At 47.2% G+C, this 12,181-nt stretch overlaps 1 protein-coding gene across 1 annotated transcript in view; it reads right to left on the minus strand.

Annotated features, from left to right (window-relative positions):
• PLPPR1 (phospholipid phosphatase related 1) overlaps nucleotides 1-11,256 on the minus strand; it is a 251,523-nt gene extending 240,267 nt beyond the window's left edge. The window contains exon 1 of the mRNA XM_019490796.2: nucleotides 11,072-11,256. The gene's annotated coding sequence lies outside the window, so the exon portion shown is untranslated. The remainder of the gene's footprint in view (nucleotides 1-11,071) is intronic.
• Between the last annotated feature and the right edge of the window lie 925 nt (nucleotides 11,257-12,181).

A 12,181-nucleotide genomic window follows, 5' to 3' on the forward strand; every position in this document is an offset into this window, starting at 1 on the left:
CCAACCTGTAGTTCCTTAGCTTGCTTGCCAGAATGTTGTGGGAGACTGTATCAAAAGTCTTGCTAAAGTAAAGATACGTCATGTCCACTGGTCTCCCCACATCCCCAGAGACAGTCATCTCATCATAGAGGGCAATCAGGGTGGTCAGGCATGACTTGCCCTTGGTGAATCCATGCCGATTGTTCCTCATCACCTCCTCCTCCAAGTGCTTACAAATGGATTCCTTAAGGACCTGCTCCATGATTTTTCTGGGGACTGAAGTGAGGCTCAATGGTCTGTAGTTTCTTGTAGGGGTGCAACAATAGAGATTTGTGGGGCCGATACAGATTGCTGATTTTTAAGGAGGCATATCAGCCGATACCGATCTGATTTCCAATACGCAGCTCTTCAGTTTGAAGAGCTGCACCCAGCTGGTAAGTCTGTTATGGTGAAAGGGGAAGGAAGGGGGGGGGGCGCAGATCAAGGTCCCTGCAGTGATGGAGGGAGTGGGGCTGGGGCAGGTACTGACCAGCCGGGGTAGGGAGGGGCGCATGGGACAGAGACGCAAGCAGCTCGTGCAGGAGGCAGGGGGGCATGCCCCCCAGATCTCCACAGCACAGGGCAAGCTGCAGCTGCGGGCTGGGGTGGACATGGGATGGAGGTGTGGCCCGTCAGGGGGACGCAGGAAGGGGGGGGGGGCGTCTCCCACCACTGCGCACAGCTCATCCGGTGCTCGTCCGACGGCTCCTGCCACTTGTCCAGAAGGCCGTATGCCTCTGGATCTGCCCGGCCGGGAAGAGTCCAGCCCCAGCCCGCCTTGCCCAGATCCAGGCACGAGTCCCACCCATGCCCTCCCAGACGAGCACCGGATGAGCCATTTGCAGTGGTAGGAGCTACCCCCACCCTCCCCAATGAGCCGTGCCTCTGTCCCACACCCACCCCAGCACTGGCCCCAGCCCCACTCCTCCCTTACCCCCCCACACAGGGTTATTCCGGGGAGGGGAAATTGGGGGGCAATTGCCCTGGGCCCCACACTTTGGGGGGCCCTGCAGAGCTGGGTGGAGGGGCAGCAGTGCAGAGCCAGGCAGAGTGGTGGCTCTGTGTCCAGCCACTCGCTACACCCCCTCCTCCCCCACCGATGGTAATGGCAGCTTCTTTGGGGCCAGGGCCCGCATGGGCTGATTTGCCCTGGGCCCCGCACCCTGCTCAGGTCACCTCTGCCCCCATGCCCTGCCCCCCTCCCACCACACCAGACTTACCAGCTGCACGCAGCACTCCACTCTGCCAGCTCTGCTACTCACTGCCTACATGCTGTGCTGTGGCTGCGCACATGCACGGGCATTTATCAGACAAATTATCAAAGGCATCAGGCCAATTTTCTTTGTATCAATGCCAATCAGATACCAGGCCAATGCATCCATGCACTTCTAGTTCCTTGGATCCTACTTCTTCCTTTTCTTAAAGATGGGCACTATATTTCCCTTTTTTCCAATTGTCCAGGACCTCTCCCAAATCACCAAAAGTTTTCAGCGATGGCCAATGACTTCGCCATCGCATCGGCCAACTCTCTCAGCACCCTTGGCTGCATCCATTTTGGCCCCATGGACTTTTACATGTCCAGCTTTTCTAAAGAGTCCCTAACCTGTTCTTTTCCGACTGTTGGCTGCTCCCCTCTTTCCCAAACAGTGCTGCCAGGTGCAGCAGTCTGGGAGTAGACTTTGCCTGAGAAGACTGAGGTGAAAAAAGCACTGAGTACTTCAGCCTTTTCCACTTCATCTGTCACTAGTTCACCTCACCTATTTTGTAAGGGACCTATGCTTTTCCTCTTGTTGGTGACATACTTGTAGAAATTCTCTCTCTTACCCCTCACATCCCTTGCTAACTGCAACTTCAATTGTGCTTTGGCCTTCCTGATTTCATCCCTTTATATGAGAGCAATGCTCTTATACTCCTCCGTAGTCATCTGTCCAAGCTTCCACTTCTTGTAAGCTTCCTTTTTGTGTTTTAGCTCACTGAAAAGCTCCCTGTTAAGCCAAGCTGATCTTCTACCATATACTTGCTAGTCTTCCTGTGCATCAGAATGGTTCATTCCTCCACCCTCAATAAGGTTGTTTTAAAGTACAGCCAGCTCTCTTGGACTCCCTTTCCCCTCAGACTGACCTCCCAGGGGATCCTGCCCATCAGTTCCCCGAGTAAGTCAAAGTCTGCTTTTCTGAAGTCCGGGGTCTGTACTCTGCTGCTCTCCTTCCTTCCTTTCCTGAGGATCCTGAACTCTATCATCTCACGGTCACAACTGTCCAAGTTGTCATCCACTACTACATTTCCCACCAATTCTTTTCTGTTAGTGAGCAGTAGATCAAGGAGAGCATGGCTTCTAGTTGGACTCTCCAACACTTGCTTCAGGAAGTTGTCCCCAGCACTCTCCAAAAACTTCCTGGACTGCCTGTGCAGTGCTGTATTGCCCTCCCAGCAGGTGCCAAGGGGAATAAAGTTAACCAACCACGATATCATTCTTGTTGCTCTCCCCTCTAACCCTAACCCACACAGTTGTGTGCCACTGCTAGTCCAACCCACATGGTGGGGGGGACCTCATGCCACCACTACGATCCATGCAGTGTGCAGGGCATTCTGTGGGAAATGCTCCTGCAGCGTGCAGCCCCTGGCTGTGCTAAAGTTGGAGAGCGCCTAAATTAAATGATAAACTGTAGGTGGAATAGGGTACTGAATTGTATATTACATCTTCCATAAGATAGGTAAGCAGGGTAGATGAATGCACCCTTCAGCCAATTCTCCTGAAAGAACATTTCTACTTTTTGAATAAGGAATAATAAAAGTTGATTGTGCAAGCGATATCAAGCAAAACTCTTATTCTTAAGGCAGAGAATAGGGCAAGTATAACATGAAGACCTTTAATTGCCAGTACTAAATCTTCAGGAAGCTGTGGGCATCCCGAATTGTGCCTTATTCTGTTAATCTCTGAAGAGACATTAAGTGATGAAATGCCATTAAGGATAGGTAAACTGCATCTTGGCATATCTCCTCATACCTCTAAGTAAAATTAAATGCGCTCTCGAGATAGCAGAAATATACTTGGCTGAGTGATGCAACATTGTGAATCATCATCAGTTTGCAGCTTATACTTCCACTGGGGAAACCTGCATGTCCTCAGAGTACAAGTAGTGCCAGCATGATACCCTTAAAGAATAGCATATGGATACCCATAAAACAGGTACTGCATGAGCAGCAGCAGGAATAGATTCCCTGCACTGCCCAGGTAACCTTTCTTAACCTGAGCATGGAGGAAGCACCTCTGCAGATGAATCAGCCTTGGCAAATCCAATCATGATTGCTTTTGCCAAGAGACAAGCCAACTATGATGGCAACTTTTACAGTGTAGACCAGCAGCAAAAATCTGAGTGCAAAAATAACCCCACACCAGTAAGAGATTCACTTCCAATTCTTAGTCACCTGGTCTATTTTCAAGCTGGTAACCCAGGGTTGAAATGCCTGGTGGCCAATTAATAAAAATATAGAGCCATTTGGAAAATCCCTAGGGCCACTTTAGAAAGATGTGCAACTGTTCTTGTGCAACCTGTGTACATATTTCCCTCTCTCTACGTGAAGATTTCCTAACATTTAGATTGGTAACAGAGATATAGCACAGAAAATGTCATTGGTGGGAAAATTCCCAGAAATAGCAACAGATATAATCCTTACACTGAAACAAACAGTGTTAATTTTTGTTTTACTTTGATTTCTATTGCAGCAATATTGTTACACTGTTTGCATTTCAAAGGCAAGCCTCTATTACTCTGACATTTATGCTTGCTGTAGTTGGCATAGTATTTTGTGAGTGGGCACTGGGCCAGGTGAACAGGTAGAAATACATCTAGGCATCCCAGAATCAGTCTATCCCATAGGTTTGCCATGTTAGACACCATATTTCTGGAGGTAATGGCTAAATACCTCTGTTTAACTTTGTGTTATATTCGGTTAAGCCATTGCTATTGCTACTTCAGGTCAATGATGAATTACACTTGAAAGGGACAAAAATATTCTCTGTGGGTACATCATACAAGCTCCTAGCTCCAGTAATTCCAAATAGTGATTTCCAGGAAGAAACAATGTCCTATGTTATAAGGAGTCTCCACCCTCTACCACTTCTTGTACAGCTCACTATGCAAGTCCCCAGACACCTTAGCATATACAATTTCTTAAAAGCCCAGGCAAGGTTCCCGCTGAGTCCCTCAGTCACATCAAAAACAAAGAGCATGGTAGTTTCTCTGTGGCTTTTGCCTTACAGGCATCCCATGCACAATAGCTGCAGAAGGTCTTAACAAGTAGAAAAATCAGTTACTATATAAGATATGGAAAGTAATTACTGAACAAATAGAATAAATTATGGTACATGTGAAAATCAAATGTACTTCATCTTTTTTTTGTGTGAATATTTTACAAGCATGGGTAACAGAAGCAAGCAGTGGAATATAAATGTAATGTGACTAACTGCCTTATGCCATATACACAGATTTCCATCAGATTTGACTTTCTTTCTCTCTCCCCTTTTTATTTATCTAAGCTGATGAACCATGGATCAGGATTCTCACATGGTTTAACTTAAAAGGTATCTCAGCAAAATTATAATTTAAAAAGTGATGAGAATTAAAATTCAAGGATTTTATTCAAGACTGTGTAGTCCCAGAGAAGTGTCTGAACATGTCTCCAATCTGACCAGCTCTTCTGTTCCAAAGAAAAGTAACCTGAGCCATTCCAGAGTGACTGAAAAGCTAGATTGATTTTAACAGGCTTCACATATACAGAAGAGTTTGCTCACATGAAGCTGTTGTGGGTGACTTACAGCCTTGGGCAGAAACCTCACACAGCTCCTACCACTTAAGTCTTCCTCAACAGAGGAAGATGAAACTGAATTGATACATACATTCTGGGATGCACCAAATCTGCACTTTTTTAGCCCATAAGAAACAACAGAAAACTAGGAATCTAACAATTACTACACATTCTGCCTTTGTCATTTTTATGCTAAGGAATGTTGCAAGCTTTATCTTTGCCTTCAATAATAGCGGGTCACTATGATTAAATACCATAAAAGTTCTCCTCTATGAGATATCTTTCTGAGCAAGTCCAGCAGGAATTGGCCCTCTACTTCTTAGACCACTGGAAAGACTAAACAAAAATTGAAAGAGAAATGTTCCATTTGAATGGTTATTCAAAGAAAAAGTTGAAAATAATACAAGAATAGCAAAGTAGCCACCTGCCTCTCAAAAGGAAAAATGGCATCTAAAAAAAGTTATATATATTTCTTTTCAGTCCACAGAAATCACAGTTAACTTTTATCAGAAATGTAAATCGAGATATTAACCGTGCAGCTAGTTCTGTTAGTTAGTTCTGGTAAACACATTGCAAGGTCTTGCATTTATTCCAGTTCTTGGGCCCCTAGAGGGGTTGTGTTAGATTGATGATTAGCACATTTGTGCATGTGGGTCTGCCTGGAAGCTACTAGGAGGGGTGGTTATGAGATGAGAATAATGATGGAAGACAAATCTGAGCAAAACTATGTATAATACATTTTCTGTGCCCCTTCCCCCTCAGCCCAGAACTCCTTTCTAGCTAATCACATCTTCAATCACTTGTATATTATTTTTAATGTAACCTGCTGGATCCCAGATGCGCACGATGAGCCAAAAAGTATACGAAGATGTCTTAACATATGGCATCAGCAAAGCCCATACTTTTTAATGTAAATACATCATCTATTGCTGTAAACCCTATTTGATTAAAGAAAAATTACTTTGTCTCTCAGGAGAGAATACTGGAAGATCAACTGAATACACATTTATTTATAAAAACACAACCACGCATGCATTAAGAATATCCCACGAACCTGAATACTTCTGCCATCAAACGTGCGGTTTTCCACTCTATTGTTGCAGATGACCACAAGCAGAGGTCTGATTGTGCATTTTCACTCGGGTACAGAGAATCTTGAAACTGATCCAAAGGTAGATCTCTCTTTCAGGGACTCAGGAAGGGAAACTCAGGGACTAGTCAAGTAAAATGGGGCCCCATTTCTTATTTACTCACAAGCTATCTTGAATTGCTTTGAGTGCAATAAGGGCCTTATTATGAATGAGAACAGCATCCATACAGGCTAATCATTAGGACATTTCAACAGGGAGTCAACAGATGAGCACTTAGGGAACAAAGCCTAATAAATGAAAAATAAGCTAAACAATCCTCCTTAAGAACAATTGGTGATTGGGAGAACTACCTTTCAGTCCTCATTCACATACATTCCACTCCTGTGGAGCAAAGATTATTCACATGAATAAAGACTGCAAGATTCAAATGGTTTTATATATGTCAAACAAAAGCATAAAAGAATCAGGACTAGCACACATGTGGTATCAGCCATGCTAAGGCAGCAAGGTACCAAAGTAGGTACAGTGTGTATGTTTTTGAAAAATGTTATTGCACACCACAGTGAAACTCATTAGCCCAAGACAGCTAACGCTGCATAAGATATGTAAATGTAGCATATACATAAATGAGTTGTAGCCCCAGTTGCACACTGCAGCCATAATGCATTGAAAATAAAGATGCAAGAAAATTACCCCCTCGCCCAAACATTTAGTCCTAAAAAGCACATAAGTCAGTGGGAGCTTTGGCGGATGATGAATGCAGCATCATGTCCACCAGTCTAATACTCATGCTCAGACTCCACAGCTTAAGCCTGGGCAGAACTTTCACTACAGAGTTCATGAATGTGTGCAGGACTCTGAAAAATGCAAGGATGTGGAAGTCACATGCTACAAGTAGCTGAGCTCCTTCAATTTCCACTGAATTTGAGCACTGAAAGTGCTTGGCATCTCATAGCATTAGGTTGATAATGCCATCTATACAGCAGGCCAAATTCTGAAATTGCACTAGATTTTTGAAGAACTGACCCAGTGAAAATTGCAAGTGATCTCAACCTCATAGGACAGGAATGCCTTGCTCTCACTCAAAACTCATTCACTCACAGCAACAGTGTTTTCTTGTTCATCTGTAGTTATTCCAAAGCAAAGCATAGACCAACAGAAAGAAATAATAATCTGGAAGGTACTTCCCGTGTGGGAGGAAGGTTATTTTGTACTCCCACAGAAAAAGCAATGTGGATTCAGCATCCTACATTGAATTTTAAAACACACTTGCTTTCCTCCCCAGCACACACACATATTTTCAACAAAAGCAAGATCAGAAATGAGAGCTTCAGATCTACATTTCAAATCAGTCAAGACTCTAGTCAGACACCAAAGAAGATTCTTACTTTAAGGTTTTATTAAACAATTCCAATCTTTATCACCACCATGTCTATATCCACTTTTTGCTGCTGCCTATGAATGTAGAATGAATATTCCTAAATAAACAAACTATGAGGAATTAGATCATTTTTGCACAGTACTCTAAGGTCCCAACTGTAAAATCAAGACAACGCAAGGGGATCTTTTACAGCTCAGAGACTTACTGAAGAGAATGGATCCAATGCAACGAGCCAATCCTGTGGACACAGCTGCAAAATCAGTTCCATGGGCCGTTATCCACCTGCTAGACATGGTCATTATTGCTATTTTATTATTTGCATAGGAATAGGTCACAGGAACAAAACTTTTGTAGTTGGAGAAGCTAAGATGATGAACCTTTAAATTAAAAAAGTGTGGTTCTTGATTCTGCCATTACATCAAAACTTGTTGTTACGGAAATGCGAGCAATTTCAGAAAAATCATCATCATCATACCCTTGTTGTTGGATAAAGTAGAAGGAAAAAAAAAAAAATGAGCAGCAAGATAGAAACTAAGAAACAAAATGTGATGATTAGCAAAGCTGCCAGAGAAAATTAGGGAGTAACAGAAAAAAGCTAAGAGTTGTAATGGGTTTTAAATCTATTTTAAAAAATCCCTTCTTCCCTCTAAAGTAGAACTTTCTCTGGCCAAATATCCTATTCATTTAAAAATATTCCCTGACCACGAGAAACACAGAAATTAGTTCTTGACCTGGCTGGATGATAGACACAAAACTTCCCATTAGGTTCTCCTGGCTGAAGTCAGCCAACCCTGGCTTCCTACAAGGGGTACTCTTTTTTCACTGGGAAAAAGGCACTGCCTTAGAAAATGCATGTACAAACACAGTGTGCCAAGCATGCTGCTCAGCACTACCCTACCGCAACAACCAACACATTTTTCAACACAACCATCCATATCCACAATACAAGCAAAATTGTGCTGGTTGTGCTGGCTAAAATGCAGTCTGATGCTGTGCAGTTTCCTGAGAGGAGCAAAAAAATGTCACATCTATACCCACTGGTATGCCTGGAGGTGGGGAGAAGATGCAGATTCTCAACTGATGTAAATTGTTACTGCTCCCATGACTGCTGAACTTTACATCAGCTGGGCCCCTGATCCCTGGCTTCTGCTAGCCCTGGCGTTGAACTCTAACTCCTCTGTTATATAGTAAATTCACTCCTATGTTCAAACACTTCAAAGACATCTAAAGCTTTTGGACACACACCCCTTTTGCCTGTAGATAAATGGAAAGGACTATAAGAAAGAAATAATTTATCAGAGGAAAAGAAAATATAAAAGTTTTCATATTAATAATCTGGGGTAAACTTAAAGCCACCAAATTTCAGAGAGAAAAATCTGGGACATAATGCTGGGCACTGGACAGTCTGTTTTGGCCCCGTGCAACTGAACAGTATGCAAATGCTGGGCCTGATCAAGATGCTGCCTGGCCTCCAGCTGGGACCAGTCTTTTAGATTTGGGAAGAAAGTCTCTTTTCAGGGAGCTCTTGGGAATAAAGCCCCAAAATTCGAGACTAACCTGGAAAGTCCAGGAGAGTTGGTTGCTCTAACCAAATTGAGCCAGATGTAGCCTGGCAGCCAAAGCACTGAGAAGAAAGCGTGACTCAGAGACAATCCTCTGCAGAATAACTCCTCCAGATCTCCTCTTTTCCAGTAGGGGTCCAGGAACATACTCTATTAAGAAATGGGCACACCCCAATCACTGAATGCCCAGATAGACAGATACCTCTTGGCCAGCATACAGAGGTACCACCACAGCTCTGCCTACTCCCTGTCTGCTTGTTCACAGTAGGGAGCTATAGGTGAGCAGTTTCTGCTCCTCCCGTGCACCCATCCAAGACCCTTTAATTCTGCTGTGCAGAAGAGTTATTATTCCTACCAGTAAGTATTTCTAAAGCATTCATCCAGTGAGACCTTGTAATACACAATTAATAGTAAGTCAGCAAGTTCCATCTCTCCACATGTGGACTGAAGCCCTTTTGGGACAACCAGTGCCCAAATGTGCACTGCCTAGGAGCTGTGGCAGTGCAACAGAGGTAGGATCACATCTCACAAGACAACTAGGGTGAAAATGAAAAATGATATGTAAGAGGGCGTTTGATGCCTCTGTTTTGAAGTTTATGTTGAGGGTTTGGGTGTCATCCATTAGCACCGTCCATTCCCAACTGTTACAGAGACAACTCTAACATGCTGAGAGAAAACCATCTGGGAAGCAGCACTGATAGAATACAACAATAGAAACACAATGCCTGCCCCTGCAATGCACATCTCTGTGGACCACTCCTGTGAATCCTTATGTCCCAGCATCGCCACGCAAAAAATAACCCATTTCCTTTTCTACCACCACAACATCCATGTGGCTCCTTCCAAGTATCCCATTCTGGAGCAGTGATCCTTTCACCCACGCGTCAAACTGATATCAAGAGCTGGAGTCAATCAGTGCAGCTCCAGTAAAGTCAATGGAGCAACATCGATTCACACCAGCCCAGGATTTGGCTTTTGCCAGGTAGAAAACCAACACAGCAGTTACTCTAGGAAAGACCCAAGATAACAGATCTTAAAAGAAATATCATGGAACCAGCACAACACCTGCTACCATGGCATTCTTCATGCTGCTTGTATGTTGTACCCTGCCCCCATCCTGTCTCTCGCCTGTACCTTTTGCCTGGAAACTCTTCCAGCCAGAAACAGGCTACTCCTCAGCCTCTGTATAGCACTTAAGCACAATGGGGGCCGAGCTCTTGGCTGTTCTGTAGGCAACAGTGTCAAGAATATTCAATTTTAAGGATTTCTTTCTTTTTTCCTTTTACAAGCTCTCTCTTTCCGAAGGATGCTGCCGTCACAGGCACCTCCAAAAACAGCAAGGAAATATGAACTGACATGCTTTTATTTATTTATTTTTTAAATGCAGATACTGACAAAAAGGGAGAGGAAAACCAGGGAGGAAAACCGGGGAGGAACACCCCCCCACCAGAAGCCCAGCCCTGCACAGGAGTAGGGGCTTCCCCAGCCTAGGCAACACCAGCATCATGCAGGCTCCTCCATGCAAGGTTGGGGGGGAGGTAGGAAACCCCACAGGCATCCAGCACCACCAGATCATTCTGCCTGGGGGCGGTGGTGGGGTGGAGAAGAGGCAAGTCCTCTTGTACCTCCGGGAACCAATTTCAGCCAGCTCCCCCAGAGCTCATCCTTCATACCCATTAGTGACCCCAGTGGCACCTCTGCTGCCTGTGGGGAGAGAGAAGGGAAAGCGCCAGGGCTGCTTCCCCCCACCTCCGCCAGCTCTTGTCCTACCCAGCGCAGCGCAGGGCACTGCTCACCCCGCCGAGGCCGGAGCGTCTGGGGCTGGGAGAGCCGGACAGGCGGCCACTCCATGCAATGTGCGCGCACACACACATGTGCATGCACATACACACATACCAAGCACCCACCTCCTCGCCCTCCAGACCCCCTACACACACACGTATGCACAAAGCAGCCGCCCCCTCCCCACACACCTGCACACACACACACACACACACGCACACAAAGCAGCTGCCCCCTCGCCCTGCACACCCCCTACGCACACACACATACAAAGCCGCCGCCCCCTCGCCCTACAGCCCCCCTTTCACACGCATACAGACGTGCCCGCAGCCCCGGGCCAGGCTGCCCCCGGCTCCATCCGAGGCGCAAGAGGAAAAGTTTGGCGGGGGCATCCAGCCCCTGCCCCTTGCCCGCCGCCCTGGGCTTACCCGGCTCGGAGCAGCGAGACCCGCGCAGGCCGCCGCGAGGCACCATCCCCAGCGCGGGCATGTTCGCCGGGGCCGGTCCCGGTCCTCCTCCCGCAGCGCCCCTCGCTCCGCCCTGCGCCGGGCCAGGTGGCGGCTCCCGCTCGGGGGCGGCGGCGGCGGGCGGAGGAGGCAGGGCGGGCGAGAGGCGGCGCAGGCGCACGGAGAAGGGCTCCCCCCGCCGCCGGAGGGGACGCCCGCCCGGCCGCGCCTTTGTGCCCCCTGCCCGCCAGTCCCGCGGAGAGGCGAGGGGGGCGCAGGCGGCTACCCTTCGGTGTGCTCCGGCCAGGGCCCTGCCCTCTGCGGACCGGCTGCCCCACGCGGCGGGCTGGGCTGGGCTGGGCTTGGCTTGGGGTGGCCACCCCAGGGACGCACAGACAGCCGCCCGCCAGCCAACGGGGGGGACTGCCCCTCTAGGAGCCACAAACCTGGGGTCTCCCACGCAGGCCTGCAAGCAGCCTCAGGGGGGCACCAGCCCCACACCCTGACAGGGACACCGGCCCCAGGGGCACCAGCCACACCCCAGGGGGACACCAGCCCCACACCCCAAGGGGACACTAACCCTACACCCCAGGGGGACACTGGCCTGTCCACCCTGCTGTGGGCTCAGCCTGGAGGTCTGTGACCCAGGGCTGTGATTTCCCCAGAAGTAAACGGTGCTTGGCACCTCACAGGCTCCTTGCAAGGCACAGCTCTTACCAGATGCCAGCCATTATTAAGGACCAGAGCACACTCCAGTTTTTGCGGAGTGAGATTTCAGGGAGAGGGGTGAGGGCCCTGATCCTGGCAAGCCCCCTCACAGACATGAACGGCCCTTACTCATGTAAGTGGCCACATAGACACGGGTGAAGCAGTTGGAGTGCCAAGATGGCTGGGATTGGTCCCTTTTTGCAGCAGTTTTCTTAGGAGCTGCATGCTTAATGCTTTCTGGGGTTAAATAATTATTTGTACCGTGCCCCTGGTGTTACGCTCAGATTTGTCTACCTCCCACACAAAGCTATTATCATCAAAAGGGAGGTTATGGAAAACAGTAGTGATGCTTTGAAGGAATTAATTACACATTGTTTACAGCTT

Source organism: Alligator mississippiensis, chromosome 3 (genome assembly GCF_030867095.1).
Source record: "Alligator mississippiensis isolate rAllMis1 chromosome 3, rAllMis1, whole genome shotgun sequence".
NCBI classification, from domain to species: Eukaryota; Metazoa; Chordata; order Crocodylia; family Alligatoridae; genus Alligator; species Alligator mississippiensis.